The sequence below is a fragment of the Pseudopipra pipra genome, chromosome 10 (genome assembly GCF_036250125.1).
Source record: "Pseudopipra pipra isolate bDixPip1 chromosome 10, bDixPip1.hap1, whole genome shotgun sequence".
Lineage (NCBI taxonomy): Eukaryota > Metazoa > Chordata > Aves > Passeriformes > Pipridae > Pseudopipra > Pseudopipra pipra.
In genome coordinates, this window is record NC_087558.1 from 19,211,083 (window position 1) to 19,220,340 (window position 9,258).

Below are 9,258 nucleotides of genomic sequence, written 5' to 3' on the forward strand. Positions count from 1 at the left end.
ATAATTTTATTTTTTTATTAGTTTAGCAGCAAATATCTGATTTAAAAAAAAAAAACCACCTAAGTTGCTTAAGTATAATATATTTTAGTACATTAAAAGTGTCTACATCTAAATTTCTCTTTTTTCCCATTCCAAGTTTCTCCCTTACCTAATCAGTACTAAAATTCTGAAACTGGCCCAGCTGGTCTTGTGATGTGCAAAAGCAATTGACAGTGGCCCAGCAGGGCTGCCCAGTCTGTCAAAGCAACCAGCACAAGCTCCCACTTCATAAAAGCTGAGGGATCAAACAGATCTTACTCAAACAATTTTGCCCCTCTCTCCAGCACTCATTATTTTCGCTGTGCAGCAAATTTACCACTGAATTTAATCAGTCAGCAAGGGTGACAGAAAGGATGAAGGGACCATTAGCAACGCTGAAAACTGACCACACCTCAAAGATAATCCACTGTTCTCAATATAAAAGGTCCACTTGACTCCAAAATCTTTGCTTTTAAATCTCAAGGTGCACAAGCTGATGAATCGGTGATCATTTCAAACACCTCTTTCTCCCAACCAGCTTTGAGGTGTTTGAGCAGGACTCTCATACAGTTTTACCCTGGAAATTCTGGAAAAACCATCTTCAGCTTACACCCTTCAGAGGACTGTTTCCATCTTTTGAACTCTGTCCCTATGAGCTGCCTTCTTTCAGAGATCAGATGCTCAGAGACACAAGCAGAACAACTGTTTACGTCGTTTAGGTTTGCGTTTGATTTTTTCCAGTCTAAGTCCTATAGAATATAACATACAAGTCTATGAATCTCTTGAAATTGGGCAATAAACACAACCATGCAGAGACATCTATATTCAAGTTTTGTGCATTAATGTCACAGTTAATGTAATGTAACACTAGAACATTACAACTACCTTTTACGGGTTTCCCAGCATTGGAAGTTGACTTATTTTGCATCCAGAAATCTCCCAGTTTCTGGAGCTTCCTTAAATTTACATCACTGTTCTGATTACATGATGCCCATGTTATCTTGAACAAAGACAACTGAGAAAAAAAGAAAAGTATAGGAACTGCTAAAAAGCATGAAAAGATCATTAAGTGTTGGATTTTATATATTTTTTCACCCTTGCACAGCATACCCTGCAGGTGTGTCAGCTCACCTCCTCTGCACTCTGACCACTAATATATGAAGAAAACTACAGCATTAAAATATAAATATCTAACTCCTTTAGTCATTTCCCTAAATCATCTTTTCCTTCTCTATGCTCTGCTATTCCTAAAATTATCAGCATATGTGAGAGAAGTTCTGAACAGTTGCAATTCAGACATAATTTCCATGACCTGCACAACCTTCTGTTAAAAACAAATAAATAAAAGTATTTTAAATTTAGTCTCCTTTTCCCCTCTTCCCAGAAGACTTATCCTTTAGAGATTCAACTTGGAGATAGCTTACCTTCATGCCCAGGCTCCAGCAGCATCCTGGTGGCAAAGGCATATTTCATCCTATCAGCTTCACTGTTCTATTTATAAAGAACATCAAGTGTTCCCATCAGCCAGGACACAGGGGTGACATGCCCCTGCCCAGAGGAACTTAACAGGAGTCTAAATTAGCTCTGACTGTCAAAAAAGAGAAAATGCAGGATTGCACATAGAAACAATTATGGAATGTTTATTTCAACATGTCTGTAGTCTCCTTTATGTTCTACTTTCTCCCAGATTTAGATACCTGTTTAGATCAGAGGACAAAGTGATGGTCAGCATCAAAATTCCTGCTTTGCAGCTCATTCATTCTTTCTCTTTTGATTAGTACTTTTAGTCATACTTGTTAGTCACTGATGCTCTGATGTCAGTTCATTCTGGGGGCTCAGAGCAGAAACGAGAACCTCTGTGCCCAAGTTCTGCTCCACATTATGGGAAACACCCAGGGAAAGCTCCACATGGCACCACAGGAACCTTCGAAGGCTGGTCCTTCAGCAGAGATGTCTGTTTGGCACCACCAACACTGCTGTAAGGTCTCAGAGTGCAGCAGAATCTCTGAGGATGAATGTGGTTTGGAATATCTGAAGCTGCATTTTGGACAGAACACAATACAGCATGGACTGCTTCCCTTCAAACCACAGAGAGGCTTCACTGTTGTGTTACCAATAAAATCCAATCTATAATAAAATCTGTCAAATGACAAAGCTTAGAACAGAGTTGAAATAATGATAGATCAGAAACCATTTCCCTTTCTAAAAAGTCAGACTTCATGGCATACCCAAATTGTAAGTACTGAAGAGACTACTGCAGTTCCTTTGCAGCTTAACACCTCTCATTTTCATTTTCCTTTAAGGAACTGTTGAAAATTCTCCAAGCTTTGGCCTTTGGTTTTCCAACTATGATTTTATAGGTATCACGTGGTTTACTTGTCTGAACAGCAAATGTATGAGAGTATGAAATATTTCCAAGAGTAGATGTCCTTAACTGTGGTTTCCTCTAGTCCACCTAAACACTTAGTTCAAGAGATCCTTGCATTCAGACAAACTTCTCAGTGAGTGCTTTGATCTGTCCTTGATTACTTCTTTTTGGTTGGAAACAATGTCAGTGTCCTACAGCTGTACATGTTATTGTGTAGAAACCTGAAAAAAGTTGCAGTCAACAATGACCCACCAGTCCAGCATATCACTTTGGAGGCTCTGTATGAACCAGATGTTTTAATATCTAGGAAAATCTGTCACAAGCCCAACTCTCCGTGATCCACTTCAGGAATGTCCCCATATTACTATTGCTTTTCCTATGCAATAATGAGTCATACATGTCTCTGAACTTCAGAGAAAGTAAAAACAAAACCAAAGGAAGTTCTTTTACTTCCTTAAAGGAAACTGAGCAACTCTTTTTTAACATTATTATGAAACTTGAAAGAAACCTTGTGATTTTGATGGCCCCAGGCCAGAACTGAATATTAACTGGCAGCAAAACCATTCCGGAACATACAGATACTTAAATAATTCTTAAAAAACAGCACCAGAATGTAATTTTTTTAAACTTACAATTTTAAAAGGGTATACCATATGCTCGTAATTGTATGAGCAGAGATCCTAATCACACCCAGATCACAGCCAGTGGCTGATCAGATAACACCACAGCTCCAAAAAGCAGCACTTAGAGTGCTTGAATTATGAAATTATTTTCAAGGGGTTTTTAAGTTAAGATTTTACTTTTTACAGTTTCAATTGTTTAAATAACTCCATGTCCTACCATAACACTCCCCTCTGCATCCGTTTCCTTTGAACATGCCTCTGAACAGGAACCTGCCTCCTTCTACTCCTGCATCAGGGGTTGTGTTTTGCTGCAAATACCTTCTTTTGGCACTCATTTCGAAAGCAAACACTGCAGGGGTGCACTCAAAGCTAGCTGTGATTAACCAGTGAAGTCACATTGAATAAACAGATCAGCGAAGAAAGCTCATAAATGCAGAAAAATGCTTATTTTCCCACACTGGGTCAAAGTTATCCCATCCAATGTTTGAGATGAAGTTAGTATTAAGGACAGCATTTTCTTCTGCATGTCAGCTCTCCCACTCAGGTTAGATGGATCTGAACTCCCAAATCTGCCCTTCTTTTAATTCCAGATGACCTTATACTGGGGCAGTTTATAACCTACCTGCACACACACACATTCTAATATGAGAGGTCCCACACCTGCAGTTCTCAGGAGTTCACACAGGTTGATTTGCTCACAGTATTCCAACTGAATGGACTTGGGGAAATTCTAGTTAAGCCAAAAGAGACACTGACTTAATAATCTCTTCAGCCTACTCACCATCCCATCTCATATCCTGTCTTCAGCTGCTCCTTCACCCCTCACCCTCTGGAATCATTGCTAGAATCCAAACCCACCCAGTTCCCCTGGCCCTTCACTCACAAGCTCCACCTATAACCACTACCCAGCTATGCCTTCAGCTCACCCTAAAATTGTCATTTTACATCTGGTGATTTGGCCCTTACCAAGAGCTTTCCAGGAAGTAAAACACAATTTTACTAAATTAGCTAAATTATACATGTGAAAAATGTCAGTGCAACAACCTGATGTTAGAAGTGTTTGTGCAAGAGGGATGGAATGGCTAACACTGATTTCATTACCCATTACATTTCTATTCTATCCTTGTGCTCGAGCGGTATTTTGACTTTCATCCCAAAATATGTTTCTCCTGACTTCTCCCTGCTACAAGATTCCATCCTATTATATGCCAGGTCACCCAAAACTTCCATATTCAACCACCTCTATGCAATCTCAAGGATCCAAAATTACAGGGTAGATACAGGCTTCTGTTTCTCTTCCAAATGGAAAACTTTTGCCTCTTCACAGGCTATACTATTGTCCATTGCAGCAACAACAACTGGCAGCTCATACTGGAGAGGAAAAAAAGGAAAAAAGAAAGGGGGAAAAAAAAAGACTAGACAGAGTTTATTCAGCAATTTTGTCATCTTCCTGCAATCTAACCCCAGAATGGTGATTACTCAGATGCATTAGCAGACATTCAGCATTTTCTGCTGCCCTTTCTTTCCCACAGCACTGTACAACTGCCAACTTGCCTGGCTGCTGGAGAGCTGAGTGGGGAATAACATAGGCATCACACTGGGAACACTGCTGTGCTCCTGGCAAAGGGCATGCCTGGCTTTTCCCTTGATCCTCAGGGCAGCAGCACAAGTTAACCACTGGAAACACTTCATGTTACAGTTACAGACAACTGAACACACAGGCGCAGGCAGAGGAGTTATTTCTTCAAAAGGAAAAACAAAAGCAGTGCTGCCATTAAACATGATGTCCCAGCATTTCCTCAGAAAGGCCCATGGGCCACATTTTTGTTGCTTAGCTGGTTTTATAATTTATCAGCCCACAGAAGCTCCTTATGAAGGTACCCAAAGGTCTTCAGAGACAGAAACACAAGCCTGTGTTCAGACTCCAGGAGCAATCAGTAAACCAACATCATAATGACAGATGCAAGAAAGATGAACAAAGGAAGAAAAATATGGCTTTGTCCTTTTAAAATAGTCATTAACAACAGCATGTAGCAGACATTTGCAGGGTCTTACACAAGCCACTGCTAGCACTGGGAAATCATAGTACAGTAGCTTCCACTACATACGTAACTGAAATTTATCACAGACATGGAAACAAAGTTACAGTATTTATTTTTATATTTTCACAAGGGAAGCCATGAATTACATGACAATTTCCGGGGGAAACTGACTTCATTCTTGGTACATAATAAAATTTGAGGTGGTTGCAGAAACTATGAATGGATCAGCTGGAAAACAACCACTGAGTAGGATTTCCAAGCAGCAGTTCTGAATGACTTTACCATGTGGCACAAACAAATAGGCCTAATTATTTCAGCTTCCAAAAATCAGTTATTTTTAAGAAATCTGCCAGCTGTCTAGCTGTTCAAAGCACAGTTTGTTTCTCTAATCAATATGAAATAGCCTGTCAATCATACTCTGAATTCTCTGCCTGTCATCAGAACCACTTAGTGCATAATCATACACCATCCACCTTTGTAGCTCTCCTGGCAAATGTTCCTATTATCAGCTTGCACAATGAAAAAAATGCTCTTTTTTGCTGCTTAGGATGACCTATTACATTGATGATTCAGGCATTATCTGATTTTTTAAAAACAATAATAAGTGCCATTTGTCACAGTACACCTTCCCACTCTTTATTTCTTCACTGAGCAAGAAAATGTCTCACCCAGCTGTAATCAGAGACTACCTAATACTTTCAAGACAAACAAGAACATTAATTTTGAATTCTACTCTAAACTCAATGCCACAAAACAAGCCACATAGGCAAAGCTCACATGCTCCTGCATTGACATGCATCAGGACTCATGTATCCTCCCCTACAAGTTTTCGACAGTAAAATTTCCCAAACTTTTCTGCCTAAATGATTTGCAAAGCCAAATGTTTGTTTCAGGGCACTCTTGGTGGGATTCACTGAAGTGCAGCCTGGTTTTAACAGAATATGAAGCGTGTCATGGTCTGTATGGTATTTCTAGCAGCTTTCTGGAAAACTGCTATATGAACCTTCAGTTGTCACCATTCTTTATGTAGCTTTATGATCAACTGTTTCCAGTTCTCTTTCTGTGTAACTTATACCATACACTGTCCTGCACTTACATTCCCTGTTATGGAAAACATTTTGGAAAGCATTTTGAAGAAGAAAAACAGAAAATATTTATTTCATTGCAGTACTGATAAAATATTGTGCTCCATTTTAGTACGAGTCCAGTAAAATTACCATGACACTAAAATCTATGCAAGTAGAAATCCTGCATGAAATCTACATCTAAAGTCTCCTCCCAGGTGTTTGACATTTTCTCCCCTTTTGCTGCACAATTTAAGTTTTCTTTTTTGTATATAATTTCCCACCCAAGCTAGAGTATTTTTAAATACACCCTTCTGAACAGGTTTGACCCAAAGTACACTGTCCAACATTTGGGCATTTCTTTTTAAGCAGATCTTTCCCCACCCAGGCTCCTGTCTAGCAGTGTTGGTCTGTTCTACTCCAGTGCCTGCCTCCTCCTTTTGGTAGAGGCCCTTGAAGGCTCCACCCTCTTGGACAATTAAGGTACCACCACCTCCTTTGTAGCACCCATCATAAATCTAAATCATAAAGCATATGTTAGTAGGTGGCTTAACATTTAATTCCTACACTAATTTCATTTATGTTTGTGAGCAACACATACCTCCCAGTGGTTTTTCACTTAATTAATTGCCAATGTTTTTTTATTAGTCAAAAGATAAAATCTTGGGGAGATGAGAGAATATGCAACTAGAACTGACCATAAATACAGATAAAAGCCACACTTAGGACCACATGAATCCACCATTCCTCTTTTGGGCAATAACGTGCAGATACACTTGTGATACAAAGCTTTTATACCTAAATATATATATATATATATATATATATTTCTCTTTTTTTACATCTGCAACTTCAGGAGAAAAAGCATCCAAAAAAAATTAAACTGAAGTCTAGTTTCAAAGGTCTCCTAAGAGATTACGAACATGAACAAAGACCTACATAAGAAACCTCACAGGACACTTAAGGTTTCATTTGTCTAAGGAGGTCATGATAAATATGTAAAAATATACACCCCATTGTAAAACCACTGGAGGAAGCAAACTTCCTGGGGGACAGGGGGTTTTGCAAAACCCGAAGCACTGCTTTTTTGTGCCTTGACTCCAAGACGCCCACTTTTAAAACTAAAAGAGAAAGCCCAAAAGACAAATGAAGGCTGTTAGAGAAAAGCAAGTTCACGATCACGAAACTGAAGCCATATAATTAAAAGCCTATAACCCAACCTGAGCCCCACCTCTGCCCAGAGACACTGGTACAGACACACTGGTTCAGTTACACCAAAGCACTTTTACAGTTCTGGTGTTGTCAGACCTTCATATCAGACCCCGCTACTCCTCAGTGCTTCCTTCCGCCTGGAACAGGGAGCTTTTTTAGTATGTATTGAATCCTATAAAAAGTAATATTTCAGCACTACTGAGTTTACATAAAATATTTAAGAGACTACAATTAAAAGCCATTAGAGAAAGAAGCATCTGTGTTTTAACCATGTGCACTACTTGTAGTTACCTTTTTGAGAAGATTAAAATTAAGCAGCTTTTGCTTTTCATCCCACTCACACCCTCCCACTACAAATTCTGTCTGAGCTAATCCTCCTTCTACAGACGTCAAAACAGGGCATAAGTATTACAGCTACTTACTGCCAAAATGTGCTGGTTTAATATCCCATTACTATTGTCATACTGGCACAATAACTTATTATATGTGACAGCTTTAGCAGTTAGTCAAGGATAGAGCCACTTATTCACTAGGTTTTTTTTCACCACATAAAACTATATTTGTAAAATTTGTAAAAGAGAAAATTTAAGGTCTAAACTCAGACTATGATGCTAGACAAAATAAAAGGCTTGTAAGGTCATTACACACTGTCTTCTCACTCTGTAATTTCCACTGTCAAAGAATTCGTGTAGAGTGACCCGTCTGGAAATTCAGGTTACAGTATTTACAAATACACTGTTTAACCCTTTATTTCCCGGTATTTTAAAATATACTCTTACAGATTTTTGTTTCATTGTTATTTTGTAAGGGCCACATTCTGCATGAAGGCCAAGCCAATGTCCATGTCAGAACACACTTCCAATGAAAAGTCCATGCTTGTCAAAATGTTCAGTGTTATTCTTCAGGAACCTGCGGCACAGAAACACACTAAGTCTGTTCAAGGCTCTAAAAATATCTAGGTTAAGTACGTGCAGAGAAAGGGGCTGCCATGGGATACACTAAAGACATCAGGCAGCAGAAAACAGGTGAACTCACTAAGTTACTCCAACTCCGGCCACAGTGTATCCAACAATAGGTGACACAGTATCTGTCCCTGGAGCAGCACAGCAGCTCCGCACCAGCCCCGGAGCCCCCGCCAGCGCAGGCGGGGGACCCGAGCGGGGCTGTCAGCGCGGGGGTGCCGAGCGCCGTCCAGGGGGGCTGTGCTGCCGCTCCGCCCGCACACGCCGAGCCGAGCCCGCGGGTACCGGGAGCTGCTGCCCGTCCGCCCCCGGGGCCCCGCCTGCCGTCGGGGGCAGCTCACGGCCGTCGGGGGCAGCTCGCACCGGCCGAGCCCCTCGGTCCGCCCCGCTGCCGCCGCCCGCCGCGCTCCGGCCGCCCCGGACCCTGCGCGGCCCCCGGAGCCGCACCCCCTCCGCGCCCGGGCGGCGACAGCGACCGCGCCGCCGGCGCCGCCGGGTCCGTGCCGGGACGGGAGCACCGCGGGCACCGCCGGGTCCGTGCCGGGGCGCCGGCGCTCCCCGGCAGCGCGCCCCGGGTGCCGTCCCACCTGCCCGGGCAGCGGCCCCTTACCTGCCCCGCCGCGCTCGGCGCCTCGTCCCGGTGGCGGTGCCGGGCCCGGAGCCGGTGGCGGTGCCGTGGCCGGAGCTGGAGCCGCCGCCTCGACACGGCCGCGGCTCCGCGCCCGCCGCGCGCCCGACCCGCCCGAGCGCCGCCCCCGAGCGGCCACGGCGCCCGCCCGCGCCCCCTGCCGGACACCGCCCCCGCCGCGGGGGGACCGCCCCGAGCCCGCCGGGGCTGCACCCACCGGGACGGGACGGGCGGGTCCCACAGCCAGGTGTGGATCCTACACCTGGTACCGCCCAGGGCACACGCAGATTCAACCCTCAGCGGCCGCCTTATTTCACGGCCACAGCTGCGGAGAGCAGCGA

At 43.1% G+C, this 9,258-nt stretch overlaps 1 protein-coding gene across 3 annotated transcripts in view; it reads right to left on the reverse strand.

Annotated features, from left to right (window-relative positions):
* PXYLP1 (2-phosphoxylose phosphatase 1) overlaps positions 1-9,019 on the reverse strand; it is a 47,687-nt gene extending 38,668 nt beyond the window's left edge. Inside the window, exons 1-2 of one of the 3 annotated variants that reach the window (XM_064666558.1) lie at positions 3,632-3,744; positions 904-1,033 (exon numbers count right to left, since the gene is read on the reverse strand). The gene's annotated coding sequence lies outside the window, so the exon portion shown is untranslated. Of the gene's footprint in view, positions 1-903; positions 1,034-3,631; positions 3,745-8,899 lie in introns of those variants that run through there. The other 2 variants (XM_064666556.1, XM_064666557.1) reach the window with 2 other exon arrangements.
* Positions 9,020-9,258: the final 239 nt, after the last annotated feature.